Source organism: Diorhabda carinulata, chromosome 5, assembly GCF_026250575.1.
Source record: "Diorhabda carinulata isolate Delta chromosome 5, icDioCari1.1, whole genome shotgun sequence".
NCBI classification, from domain to species: Eukaryota; Metazoa; Arthropoda; class Insecta; order Coleoptera; family Chrysomelidae; genus Diorhabda; species Diorhabda carinulata.
Genome location: NC_079464.1, coordinates 26928858 through 26941286, shown reverse-complemented (window position 1 = coordinate 26941286; position 12429 = coordinate 26928858).

Sequence of the window (12429 nt, the reverse complement as noted above, 5' to 3'; positions counted from 1 at the left end):
TTTTCAAAACAGAATGTCAGAATATAAACCGTTATGCTGATATTCATTTTTGCCACTTAATATTTAAATAGTTCCACATATTCTAATTCGATATTTTTGTTGAAACTTTTTTTATTCTGTTTGATTTGAGCTGTGAGTGAGACTTTGGTGAGAAGAAAATATCAGATATCTTGAAACCGATTGCGAGTGACAATTGTTTCTACTCACCAAATCTTATGTCTTAGAAACAAATAATGTTATGGATACTTTGAAGGCAAGTTTGCACTTCTTACCGCGGCAAGTAGGATGATTATAGTGGAAGCAAGCGGTCGCTTCCAAATCCCTATCAGTCACAATGAAGTCGTTGTCTGACGATGAAGTATTTGTGTTAGATAATGGTTCTTTAAGATTTTTGTTGTTAGATAGTGAAAGGATACGTGAAGAGTGGGTAAATGAGTATTTTACCGATAGGGATGAAGACGGGGAATACGCGAAGATCTTCGGTGATTTGTTGTCAGTTCTATTATATTTTAGAGAAGATTGCCCCGAAAATCACCAAGCAGTCTATTTTCAGAAAGTGCATTTTTCCAGAGGAAAAACATAATACAATATTCGAATTGGTTGGCGTTAAGGGTTGAATAAATGAATAAATTTTTCTGTTTAATTTTAGGACAGAAAATATCATTTTGTCGGAAAATTATTGTGATGGTCTGGTAAAAGTTTTTACCGGACTCATTTTTATTTACCTTCCGGCCTATCTTTATGAAAAAAATAATAAAATAGTCTAAGATAGTGGTCAATAGGTTTCTTTAGTAACCGAGTTTTGTATTATTTGAAACTATAAAATAACTTGACATATTTTGACGTTTAGTGGAAAATGTGACATTTATTATAAAATGAATGTTCAAAATGATGCATTTGATTGTATGTATAGTACAACAATGCCCGTTTCTGAAAAATATTGTACGTAGTACGTCCCGAAAGTGGTTTTTTACTGGCTACGGCTCGCCCTGCAATTTGCCCCAGTAAAAGACCATTTTCGGGACGTATTACGTAAACTACTATTTTTCTACGCCCATGTCTATAAACGTCAAAAATTGCACTGTCAACACTCCTTGTAAATGACATTTAACAATAACATGCACATAGGTTTTGAGAAGAAAGCTACATACAAGTTTAATTTAATTACAATCAAATTTTTATTTGGTCTATTTACCCAAATTTAGTCAATTAAAAAATATAGAAACTTGTAGTATTAGCGAGATATATTTAGGATTGAAAGAGTGATTCCCCTAAATGTAGGCAGCACATTATACAATTTCTTTAAAAATAGGACACGTTTTCTTGAGTAGCATGCATAAATAGGCGTAGAAAAAGTATAGTACGTTACCTGAGTTGTAAGCCCATTACGCATTCGTAAGATTTTTTACTTCGTGCCTAATAGGTTACTTACAACTCTTGTTACGAAATATACTATTATTAATCATTAAGATATATTTTATTAATAATTAGGATAAAAAACTTACAATGATTGATTAAGGACTGCGTGGTCTTGAAAATTAATATTCCTCTTAGAAATTATTGTGCGAAAAAAATTTTCGAAAATAGGTTTACAATAAAAAAATCATAAAAGTAAGGTAAACATGTTATTTTGACCATCAGCATTGACGAAATTTTTGTAAAATCAATAGAAAAAAAATTATTACTTTCACTTTCTTGCTCATAAGTTTTTAAATTTTGGATTTATGACAAAAAATCTCATAAACATAATTGTAAGCAAAGCAATTTGCTACAAAATATGTCCTACAAGTTTTTTGTAAGATTAATAGTTTCCGAGATATTACGAAAAACGTGTTTTCACCCCTTTTTCCAAGATGGCGACCGGGGGACTAGAGGGGTTACCTCACAAACTTGAGGTTTAGCTTGTATTGACCCGCTCCTACATGTCCCATAAATAAAATTACGTCCTCTAAGAAATGTTTAGTTTGTCTCTCAAATAGTAACATTTCAATGGATCATATTAATAATTTGATGATTTGAAAACTTTTCTATGAAATATCAAGTGATAGAGAAACATATTTATTATCGAATTCAAAGGGCAAATTATAGAAAATGATATTGGAATTCGTTATCAATAGTAAGTAATCATGTTAAGTAGACATTTCTATTTAATTTGACAGCCATTATATCATCAATATTTAATAAGATGAATTTAATACAGGCTTAATATGCCTTAACGAAGTCATGATGTCTTTATGATGTGTGATCGTAATCACATTTGTTAGATATAATAATCAAAGGTTCCGTGTCTTTGAAGATGCGAACTGGTTAATAATATATTGAAAAATTTTAAATGGATTGAGGTAGAATGGAGGAAGCTATTGTACAAACAGAAAACGTAATTAAATACAAAATTTATTCATGTTTCCTCTTAGTAGAATAATGCGTCAAAAAATAAGATAAAACTGATATACCAGCATTGTCTGATAAGATTTCCAGGACAACCTGAAGATCAGGACTTATTAATATACGTTGAGGAATAAATTTCCACAAGTGTTGAGAAAATCTCATCGAAATTTCAGCCTTATTGGTCGCTTAGTTTCTGTTTGACAATCGCATAAGTGAGTTGTTGTAAAAGTTTCATTGATTGCTTGAGCTGTCAATTTTCAAAGGCAAAATACCTATGCAAATAACGGGCAATATAGACATTGTTGTGCGTGGAGACTCTACGACATCTTTTATTAACGTGAAATTGTTTAGTTTAATACAAACTCAAACTGCATCAACTTGACTAATGACGAACGTTCGAGGCGGTCAAAAACTGTGACAACCAGCGATATAATCTCAGAATTTCATTAATGGTATTGGACAACCATCGAATTAATATTAGAACGATAGGAGAAGCTAACGGCATGCTGATTGAAGAATTATCCATGCGTAAGATATCCGCGCGTTGGGTTCCGTGTTTGTTCTTTCTGGACCAGAAGCGGATTCGAAGGAACATTTTCTAGGTATCATTCACGCGATTTGAGTACAACAACACATTCTGAGTACGTTGACCATTAGAAATATCACACTTTATATAGCAAAGTCAGATTTGACATATTTTTTTATAGTCATGGGATTGTGTTCATCGACTATATTCAATAAGGTATAACAACAACAGTCAGAGAGGAACAGAAAGACAATAATAACTAGATAAAGTGAGTAAGAAAATCTTTAAGAATTATCAGAATTCAGAAAGTGTCGAAGAAAAACAGAGAGAGTCTCAGAAAATTAAGGATAGCTAGAATGTAACAAATAGAGTCGGGGAGACTATACTGAATACACTGTTTACACCACCTCCACACCAACACTCACAATTATACTACCTGACTCGCGTTTCGATAACCAAGTTATCGTCTTCTTGACTTACCTGTTTTATACAAAATTTTCCTTCCAATAAACCTTCTCTCGCGAAAATTAATTCCAGTGGGAAAAACCTGCTTGGCGAGAATTTTCTTTTTCATTCTTTGACCACTAAACTATAGTGTAAGCTGTAAGGAATTGGCCCTTTCTTCCTATTTAAGCTACTCTTACATCTAGCAATTTCATTGCTCTCAAATGCATCCAACAATTTATTATTGCACACATTTCTTAACAATTTTACATTAATATTCATGTCAAGATTGTGACGGGCAGCGTGATCGCGCAATATCTGATTTTCCGGTCCGCCCATGTTTCAAATGAGCTCTGTGCTCTTTAAACCGGACAATAACGGATCTCTTGGTCTGCCCAATATATTTTCAGTCACAATCACCACAACTTACTTCATCTGTACCACACTTTTCGAAGTTTTGTATTTTACAATTGTTTTAATGTATTGTTGGACTTATAAATTTTTCGGGTCTTTTACTTTGGGTTTGGAAAAGATTTCTAAACCTACGACGAATGAATAACCTATTTACAAATTCTTTTATCATAACCGTTGATTACAGCTACATCCTCAATGAAGGACTTTTCCTTATTGATTATGGATTATGGATTAACCGATGTACCAGGAAATGGAGATTGGCCATCTTATGTTCGATACAATAAAAAGAAAAATCCGGGATGTACCTGCATGTAGCGGTGTTTTTCCTAAACACATCAAATTCTAACCTATTACTATTCCTAATTATTAAAGTATCTAAAAATAGTAACTTCCCATTATTTTCCATTCCAGGTGAACTTTATAGATGGATATTTTGATTTGCTTTTCACAATGACTCATGAACAGTTCAGGCATGAACGGTGATAAGCAGTTTCCCATTACTGTTCTTTCGTCTTGCTTGTAGACTTCATTGTTGTAATGGAATAGTTTTGTTCCATACATATTTTTTTTCACTCTAGATATTCTTCTATTACATAAGCTCCCAAATTATTAGATCTCAGTAAGTCTTCAAGATATTCCAAGGTCTGAGGGATCGGCATGCTGGAAAATAATGAATTTAAATCAAAGGAGATTAAAATTTCCCCATCTTCAGTTTCTTCACTTTGTTGACAAGGTTCTTACAATTTTTAATTGTTTCTTTCACATTTGTGATCATTTTATTCAGCGGATTTCTTGAGATTTTGGTGATTGGTCCTGTTTTGATTAAGTTGTCCACTCTCTCGAAATAGTCCTTCTTGTCCATTATAACAACCTTGTTTCCTTTATCTGCTTTCAAGTAGAAACAAACTTTCCTCCTAAAACTCCTAACAGTATTCAGATCTCTTTTGTTGACTGATGGATTTTTATTCTTAGTAGTTATACTGATATACTGTATACTTCCTGGACGAAGATTCTAGCTCCCAGCGTCTTGAGGAAGATACTGAATGAAACTATCAATATACCCAATCAAAATCAATTCGCCGAGATCGCCCTCACCCGTAACAGCAAAACCCAAACCTTTATTCAACAGCTACATCTCTTTTCTGTCAAACGTCTGGGAAGAATGATTTTCCACAATTTTGATTGGCTTCAAAGACATTTTCTTGGACTGCGGTTTCAACTTCCTCAATTTCTCAGTTAAAACAAAGATCTTCTTCTTAAATTTTGATTCAATGACCCTAAACATGTTTCTTTCAAACTTACACCAGTTTTCAAATTCTAAATCGCTTAATTCATTTGTTAGTTTTTTGTAAAGTCCATATGCTTCTATTTTAGGAATAGTTCGTTTCCTTTAGAGATCAAGATCCAGCCATTTCCTTCATGCAAATTCACAAGCTCTGTCTTACTTACGTCAACTTTGATAAAACCTGGAAAACCTTAACATACGGCATGATTTAAGAAACGAAATATCTGCATTTACCAATATGATCTTAATACTAAGTTTTACGTACCTGTTTTGTTTCGTTGACCGTGGAGTCATCGCAACTCAGTTGGAATTTTTGGCGATATTTATACTGAATACATTATTTACACCACCACTACATCAACACTCACAATTACATGTCCGAAGCGCGTTTCGATAACCAAGTTATCGTCTTTAGAGATTGAAGGTAAACTGAAATCTAGTAACTTGAGTTACCTGTTTTATACTAAATTTTCCCACCAATAAACCTTCTCCCGCGTTAATTAATCCCAGCGGGAAAAATCTTGGCGGGAGTATTCATTTTCAGTCTTTGACTACCAAACTGTTGAGTAGACCCTTATTTCCGAGGTCTTGTTATCTCTGCCAATGCAGATTTCGTGTTCTAACTATTTGTAGAATCTAACTTGTTCAATACTATAGCCTCCTATACACAGAGGTTTGTCATGTAGTATTCTCTTTTCAATTCAAATCAAATTTACTTGAAAATATTTTCCAGCAGACTAATTAAACAGTTTTGCTTCCTAGCAATAGTATGAGGATGAAATATTCTCATGATTTGCAGCTTGATTTAAAATTATTATTCCTATGTTTCAATATAATTTTTTCATTTCTCATGGATTTATCTGAGCTAGTACAGATCTGTAATATCACCAATCGGCTACGTACTATTATTTATCGTATCCAAAATTCATGTTAAGGTTTTCTGTGACCGCCCATTCAATTTTGAATCGGTAATTTACGAGATAATTGACAATAATTCATTTTTATTACATAATATGTATTGCGTATGGCTACTTAATGGAAAAAACTCCAACGAGAAGTAAGGAACATGTTGCTAGACCGTAAGTTGTACATATTTTAATCAATCGTATTTAAATTTAAATAATTGATTGCCCTTATAAAAATATAATAAATCCTTCAAACAAATTTCCTCAACCCACTTTATTCCTAAAAGATAATAAGATTTAATTCCAATTTTCTTTTTAAATTTAAGTGAAGATGAAATCTTGATATTCTGTCGTGAGCGCGAATAGCTAGTTAACAGTTACTTTTTGATCACCCCTGTTACATTGTAAGGGTGTGAAATTATAATTCATAATCTTATCAAATATTTTCTCAGTTTTGTAAAATTACAGACGTTTATTTCATGAGTGATCTAAATAATATTTTATCCACACAGCAATAAAAAGCGGAGGAATTTTTAATAAATGAATTTTACTCATGGTACATTGGGTACACTCAACGAAGTACAACTCTTTATACGATTTACCAGGCAACTATTTTATGTGTTTATGTGTATGAGGAGTAGTGATACTTTTTCAAATCAAATCTTACCCGGTTCTCTTCAATTTTATTTTAATTCTGTTAACTACGAGGGTTGCTACTTAAGTTTTGACAAATGAAAACATTTTTTTTAATTGATAATGACTTTATTGTTTTTTAAAATATTCTTCATGGACATCAATACACTTTTGTATGCATTGTATTCATTGGTGATTTTTACGTGTTCGGAAATGAAAAGTACTTACAACTAACAGAACAAGATAAAACCGGCAGAGAGGCTAATAGCTGCGAATTGTCCAAGTCTGTTTGTCAGTCGAACGTTAACTATGAAATAAATACAAGTTTTGGTTACAAATTAGGAAAATAGTATGTAGAATTTATAATTTCCAATTAATACTTGGTTGTTATAAAAAAATGTATATGAATCATTTCAGAATTGAGAATTTTAGTCACTATATTTTCTTTATCCATATTTCAAACATAATAGCGACGCTTCGATAAGTTTAACCGTTTAAAATATTTTTATGTACTTTTGAACTTCATTTGGCAGCCATCAATAGCGAACGTTCTCAGTAAATATGTAAACTAATAAAAAATTGGTCTTGGTTATATGATGTATGTACGTATGGATTTGGGGTATCGTATAAACTACGACCCCAAATCCCTTTTTCTTGCTGCGCTACTGGAGAACCCAGTGTTTAGAGCGGATCCGTTAATCCCACTCCTTTTAAAAACTCTAGAATGCGGGATGACTTTAATTACCAGAGATCTTCGTCTTCTATTTCATCCGCTCCCAGGTGTAGTGCTATGGATTTCCTTAGTGTTTCACACTTCGAGAGAATGTGGATACAGGTTTCGTCCTCAGTGCAACAAAACCTGCTCGCCACATTAACTGCTAAGTCTAGCTTCTTCAGGTGTTTTCTAGGACAACAGTGCTCCGATAGAACTCCTGTTAGTATTCGTAGATTGTTCTTAATTAGGCTGATACATTCAGCAAATCTACTCTGGTGATGTTGTGTGTTCACAAGAGTCTTTGCCTATATCAGGCCTTGTAGGTTGTCCCAATAATTGGTTTTGTTCCTATCTACATTCTTTTCGTAGTAAACATTCCAAAAAGTACGGCACATCGCATATTAACTGAAAATTTAGACAAGAAAAGCTGTGCTCAAAATGGGTGCCGCGATTGCTCAGAATGGAACAAAAACAGCGTCGTGAAGATGTTTCCATCGAGTATTTCGCATTGTTTCACAGAAATAAAGACGTGGACGGAACGTGGGTCCATTACTTCACACCCGAAACAAAAGAACAATCAAAACAATGGACTGAAAAGGGACAAAACCAACTCCAAAGATGACAAAAACCGTTCCATGTTTTTGGGATGCGCATAGGATAATTCTCATTGACTATCTTGAAAAAAGAAAAATTATCAACGACGAGTATTATGCTAACAAGACAGGGAAACTAAGAAGAAAGTGTTAGTTATCGCAGTAGCCAAAATTGAAGTTTGAATTGCTACTTCATGCACCCTATTTTCTAATAATGAAGAGGTTATGTCGTCAGTTAATGGCTATATTGAGGAGCTTGCCGATTTTATCATTCAAACTTCCTTAGGTTTCTTTGTTGGGCCAGGTACTTATGGAACCATCCTCGTAGTACTGTAATACTAGAATCATTGCCACGGACTCAACTAACAGATCATTTAAAATTAACGCATTTTTGCAGATACCGCTTGGAGTATTCTTGGAATAAAAGATTATGGTAAACTCATTCTATGGATACCACAAGTAATGTTACAGACAATCCAATTGTGGCCAAAACAAGAAGCAATTGGAAAGAGAAAATTCTTGTTAATCGCATCAGCGGCACTGTTGAGTTTTTATGGGTTCGGAATCGTACATGAGTCTTTAACCAAATCTAATGGATACGATGATAAAATAACTGATATAATCAACGTTGTTATAACATTCCAAGTGGGTTAAATTCTATTATTTGTTATTATTATGGTATTAAAGATATATTAAAGTTTTACAAAGTCAATTTCGACCGAGTTGAACTGAAGAAAGCCAATTATTGAACAAATGAATATAATAAGAGCCATTTTTTATACAAAAAAGTACATTATTTTAACCAACGTTCACATTAAACGTTCAATTTTTGAGTAAATGAAGCTGTAGAGAATAAATTTTTGAATTCAACATAGAAAAATATTTTTAACACAACTAAACTCATAAAGTAATTTCTGGAAAAAAGTGTCATGACTCAAAAAATTAATTTATGACCAAATTTAATACAAAAAATAATAGTTTTTCACAACACTCAGATTTATAAATCCAGTTTTTGAGCAATCTTTGACTGGTTGTGAATCAAATCGTAGAAATCCAATTTTCAACTTGATGAAACTCATTGAAAATGAATTTGAATATCAAAAGGCCATTTTTGAACGAATTAAAATGAACAATGCCAAATAACGTAATAAAAGCAATGTTTTAGTAAATTATTCCAATAAAAGAAAATTTTTAACCAAATTTTGAATAGCACAGCCATTTTTTTATTAAATGAAACTGTGAATAATTAATTTTTGACTGAATTGAACTCAGAAAAATATTTTTGAAAGAATTTATTTGACAAAAGTCATTTGTGGAGCATATTATTTCAGAAAAAATCGAAATTTGATGAAATTTAATATAGAAAAGAGAGTTTTCATAAAACCAAGCTGTGGAAAGACCATTCTGAGCGAATTAAACTTATTGGAGAAATTTTTTGGACAAATTAAACCAACTTTTGACTGAATCAAACTGTAGAAATCCAATTTTCAGCTCAATGAAACTCATTAAGGATAAATTCAAATATAAAAAGGCCATTTTTTGACCGAATTAAATTAAACAAAGCCAATTGTTGACCAAATTAACGTAATAAAAGCAATTTCCTAAGCAAATCAATCCAAAAAAACAATTTTTAACCAAATATTATACAGCACGGCCAATATTTTATTAATTGAAACTGTAGATAATTAAATTTAGTCCGAATTAAACTTGAAAATTAAACTTAAATTAAACCGAAAAATATTTTTGACACAATTAATTTGATAAAAGTAATTTCTAGAGCAAATTATTTCAGAAAAATCGATGAAGACAGTTTTCATATAATAAAGATGTCGAAAGCCAATTTTTGAGACAATTAAACTTATTTTTTGGTCAATTTAAACCAATTTTTAAGGAAGTCGAAATGACAAAAACCAATTTTTTACTAAATTAAATAAATTGATATATAATATATTTCAGTATTCAAAACCTTTACCAATTAAACTGAGGAAATCCAATTTTTAACCAAATAAAAGCCATTTTTTTATTTTACTACTACATTAATCCATAAAAGGGCAATTTCTAACCAAATTTTACAGATAACCGTTTTTTAACTACATTTAATTGTGAAGAATTAATTTTTGACCAAATTGGAATATTTTTGACAGGACTGGACTGATAAAAGTCATTTTTTGAGCAAAATAGATATGATCAAATTTATTACAGAAAAAACAATTTCTCACAACACTCATTTATAAAAATCCAATTATTGAAAGAATTAAACTTATTTTGGTAAACTTAAATCAATTTTTGATTAAGTTGAGCTGAAAAAATTTAATTTGTGACCAAATCAACATGAAGAAAATTCATGTAGGAAACTATAATTTTCAACCACACACATAACGGCAAATTTTTGACGGAAGCTGTAGAAAATTAATTTTAAACCAAATTAAATATAGAAAAAATATTTTTAACACAATTAAAATGATCAAAATCATCTGGCCAGCGAATTATTTTGTGATTTTTTTTTGAGCAAATCAAACATAATGAAGCTGACTACATAAAAGTGATAAATTTCAGATTTCCATCGATAAAACAGAAGTATGCTAAATTTTCACAAAATTAACCCAATAATGTATTTTCTTTAGCAAATAATTTATACAGGAAAGTTATTTTTTGAGAAAATTAATCTGAAATAGTCAATTTTTGACCGAAGTAGAAAAAATATGGGTCAAATCCATTTTCATTCTACACTTCTAGCACAGTCATATTAGGGCTTGGGCGTACTTAGTGATTCGCCCTCGTAGTTTATTCAAATGCAGTCCACTTCTGGTTGCCTAATAGTAGGCCAACTATTTCTTCAATTCAAGAATCTCTGAAGACACTTGCGAGATGGCAGGAGGGAAGAATGCGTCGAGAACGAACACGCGTTTTTATTTTTAATTATTTAGGACGATAAAAGAAAGGTTTATACCAATTTACATCTTACTGTTTTCCATCCCGAGGTTGACCCCTTTCTTTTCCTTAAATAACAGAGCTATTCCTTCATATACAAAATTATCAATTATGTAATTTTCCAGCTAAATATTATTAAAAAAGCAATTTTTGGCCAAGTTTAAAGAGGCAACCAATTTTTAAAGAAATTAAACTTGTAAAATCCTGTTTTAACACAATTGAATTTTTTTGGTCATATTAAACTCATAAAAGTTTTTTTTGCCAAGTTGAACTTTAAAAAGCCAATTAAAACTCATTTTTTGAATGAATAAAACCAGGGAAAACAATTTTTCACCAAATTAGAAGTAGAGGAATCAGTTCTTGGTTCAATTTGCAATTTTTAAACGTAGAAAAGTCATTTTTCGATCTAATTAAGTTCACCAAAGATATTGTTTAAATTTAGACATAGAAAAGCCAAATTTTAACACAATATAACTATATAAAGCAATTTTTCATGGAATTCAATTCAGAAAAAATTTTTTGATCAAATTAATCTAATAAAAGTAATTTTTTGATTGAATAATTGAATAATGCCAGGAAAAACAAGACTGGATATAGAAAACCCAATTTTCAACTAAATTAGCCATTTTTTACAGGATTATATGTCGAAAAGCCATTAATCAATCGAATTAATCTCTCTAAAGTCATTTTTTGTTCAAAGTTAACTTCAACAAGCGAATTTTCAATTAAATCAAACTGAAAAAATGCATTATTTTTTACTAGAAAAGCTAATAAAAATTATTTCTAGAGCAGAAAAGGTGAAACTATCTTCTAATTTACAAATTATTTTTAAAAAAATTTATTCAAAAGTAAAATAGATTCATTTTATGTAAAAATGTTTTGTAGAACTCACTGACATACATCATTCAAAATTATAAACGGCTGTACTTACGTATCTGCGCGATTTAGAACTAGGTACATATATTGAGCAAAATATTTTTGAGAAATTATTTTTTTGGAGATTATGAAGAAGGGGAAGATGTAGTGAAAAAAATTCAAATATAATTGTTGTCGCGTTTTTCTTTATTCGACTTTTATTTTCTTTTGAATTAAGCCTTGATGTTTTTAACCAGACCAAGAAACGGATTCATTTTCTTGTTAGATTAGGCTTACACTTTAGTCTCAATTGAATTAGGTTCGGTTTCTTAATTGGTCGCTAATTTGAAAAAAATCTATTTTTCTACGACACGCTATATGTTTCGTGAATCCACTTCAAAATGTCGACCGTTCTGATTGTTAGTAAAACCGAAAGTACAAATATCCAACATCTGGTATCTCGATAAATGGACTCTGCAATCTGGAAAACGTCAAATTAGCGCGTTTGTATTATGATTATAAACCGCGCAAATACGGATTCTACCTTGATTCATTAGAAATTTTAATTTGAAATGTACTTTATAATTAATGATTATTGGAAAAAATAATTATTGTTATATAATTTCCGTTTTAGACGATATTGAAAATAGCATTTCTCTCATTGAAAAGTGAACAAATAAAATTAATCTTGGAGATTATATTGAAGGAATTTTGGCCATTCGACTTACTAGGCAAAAAGT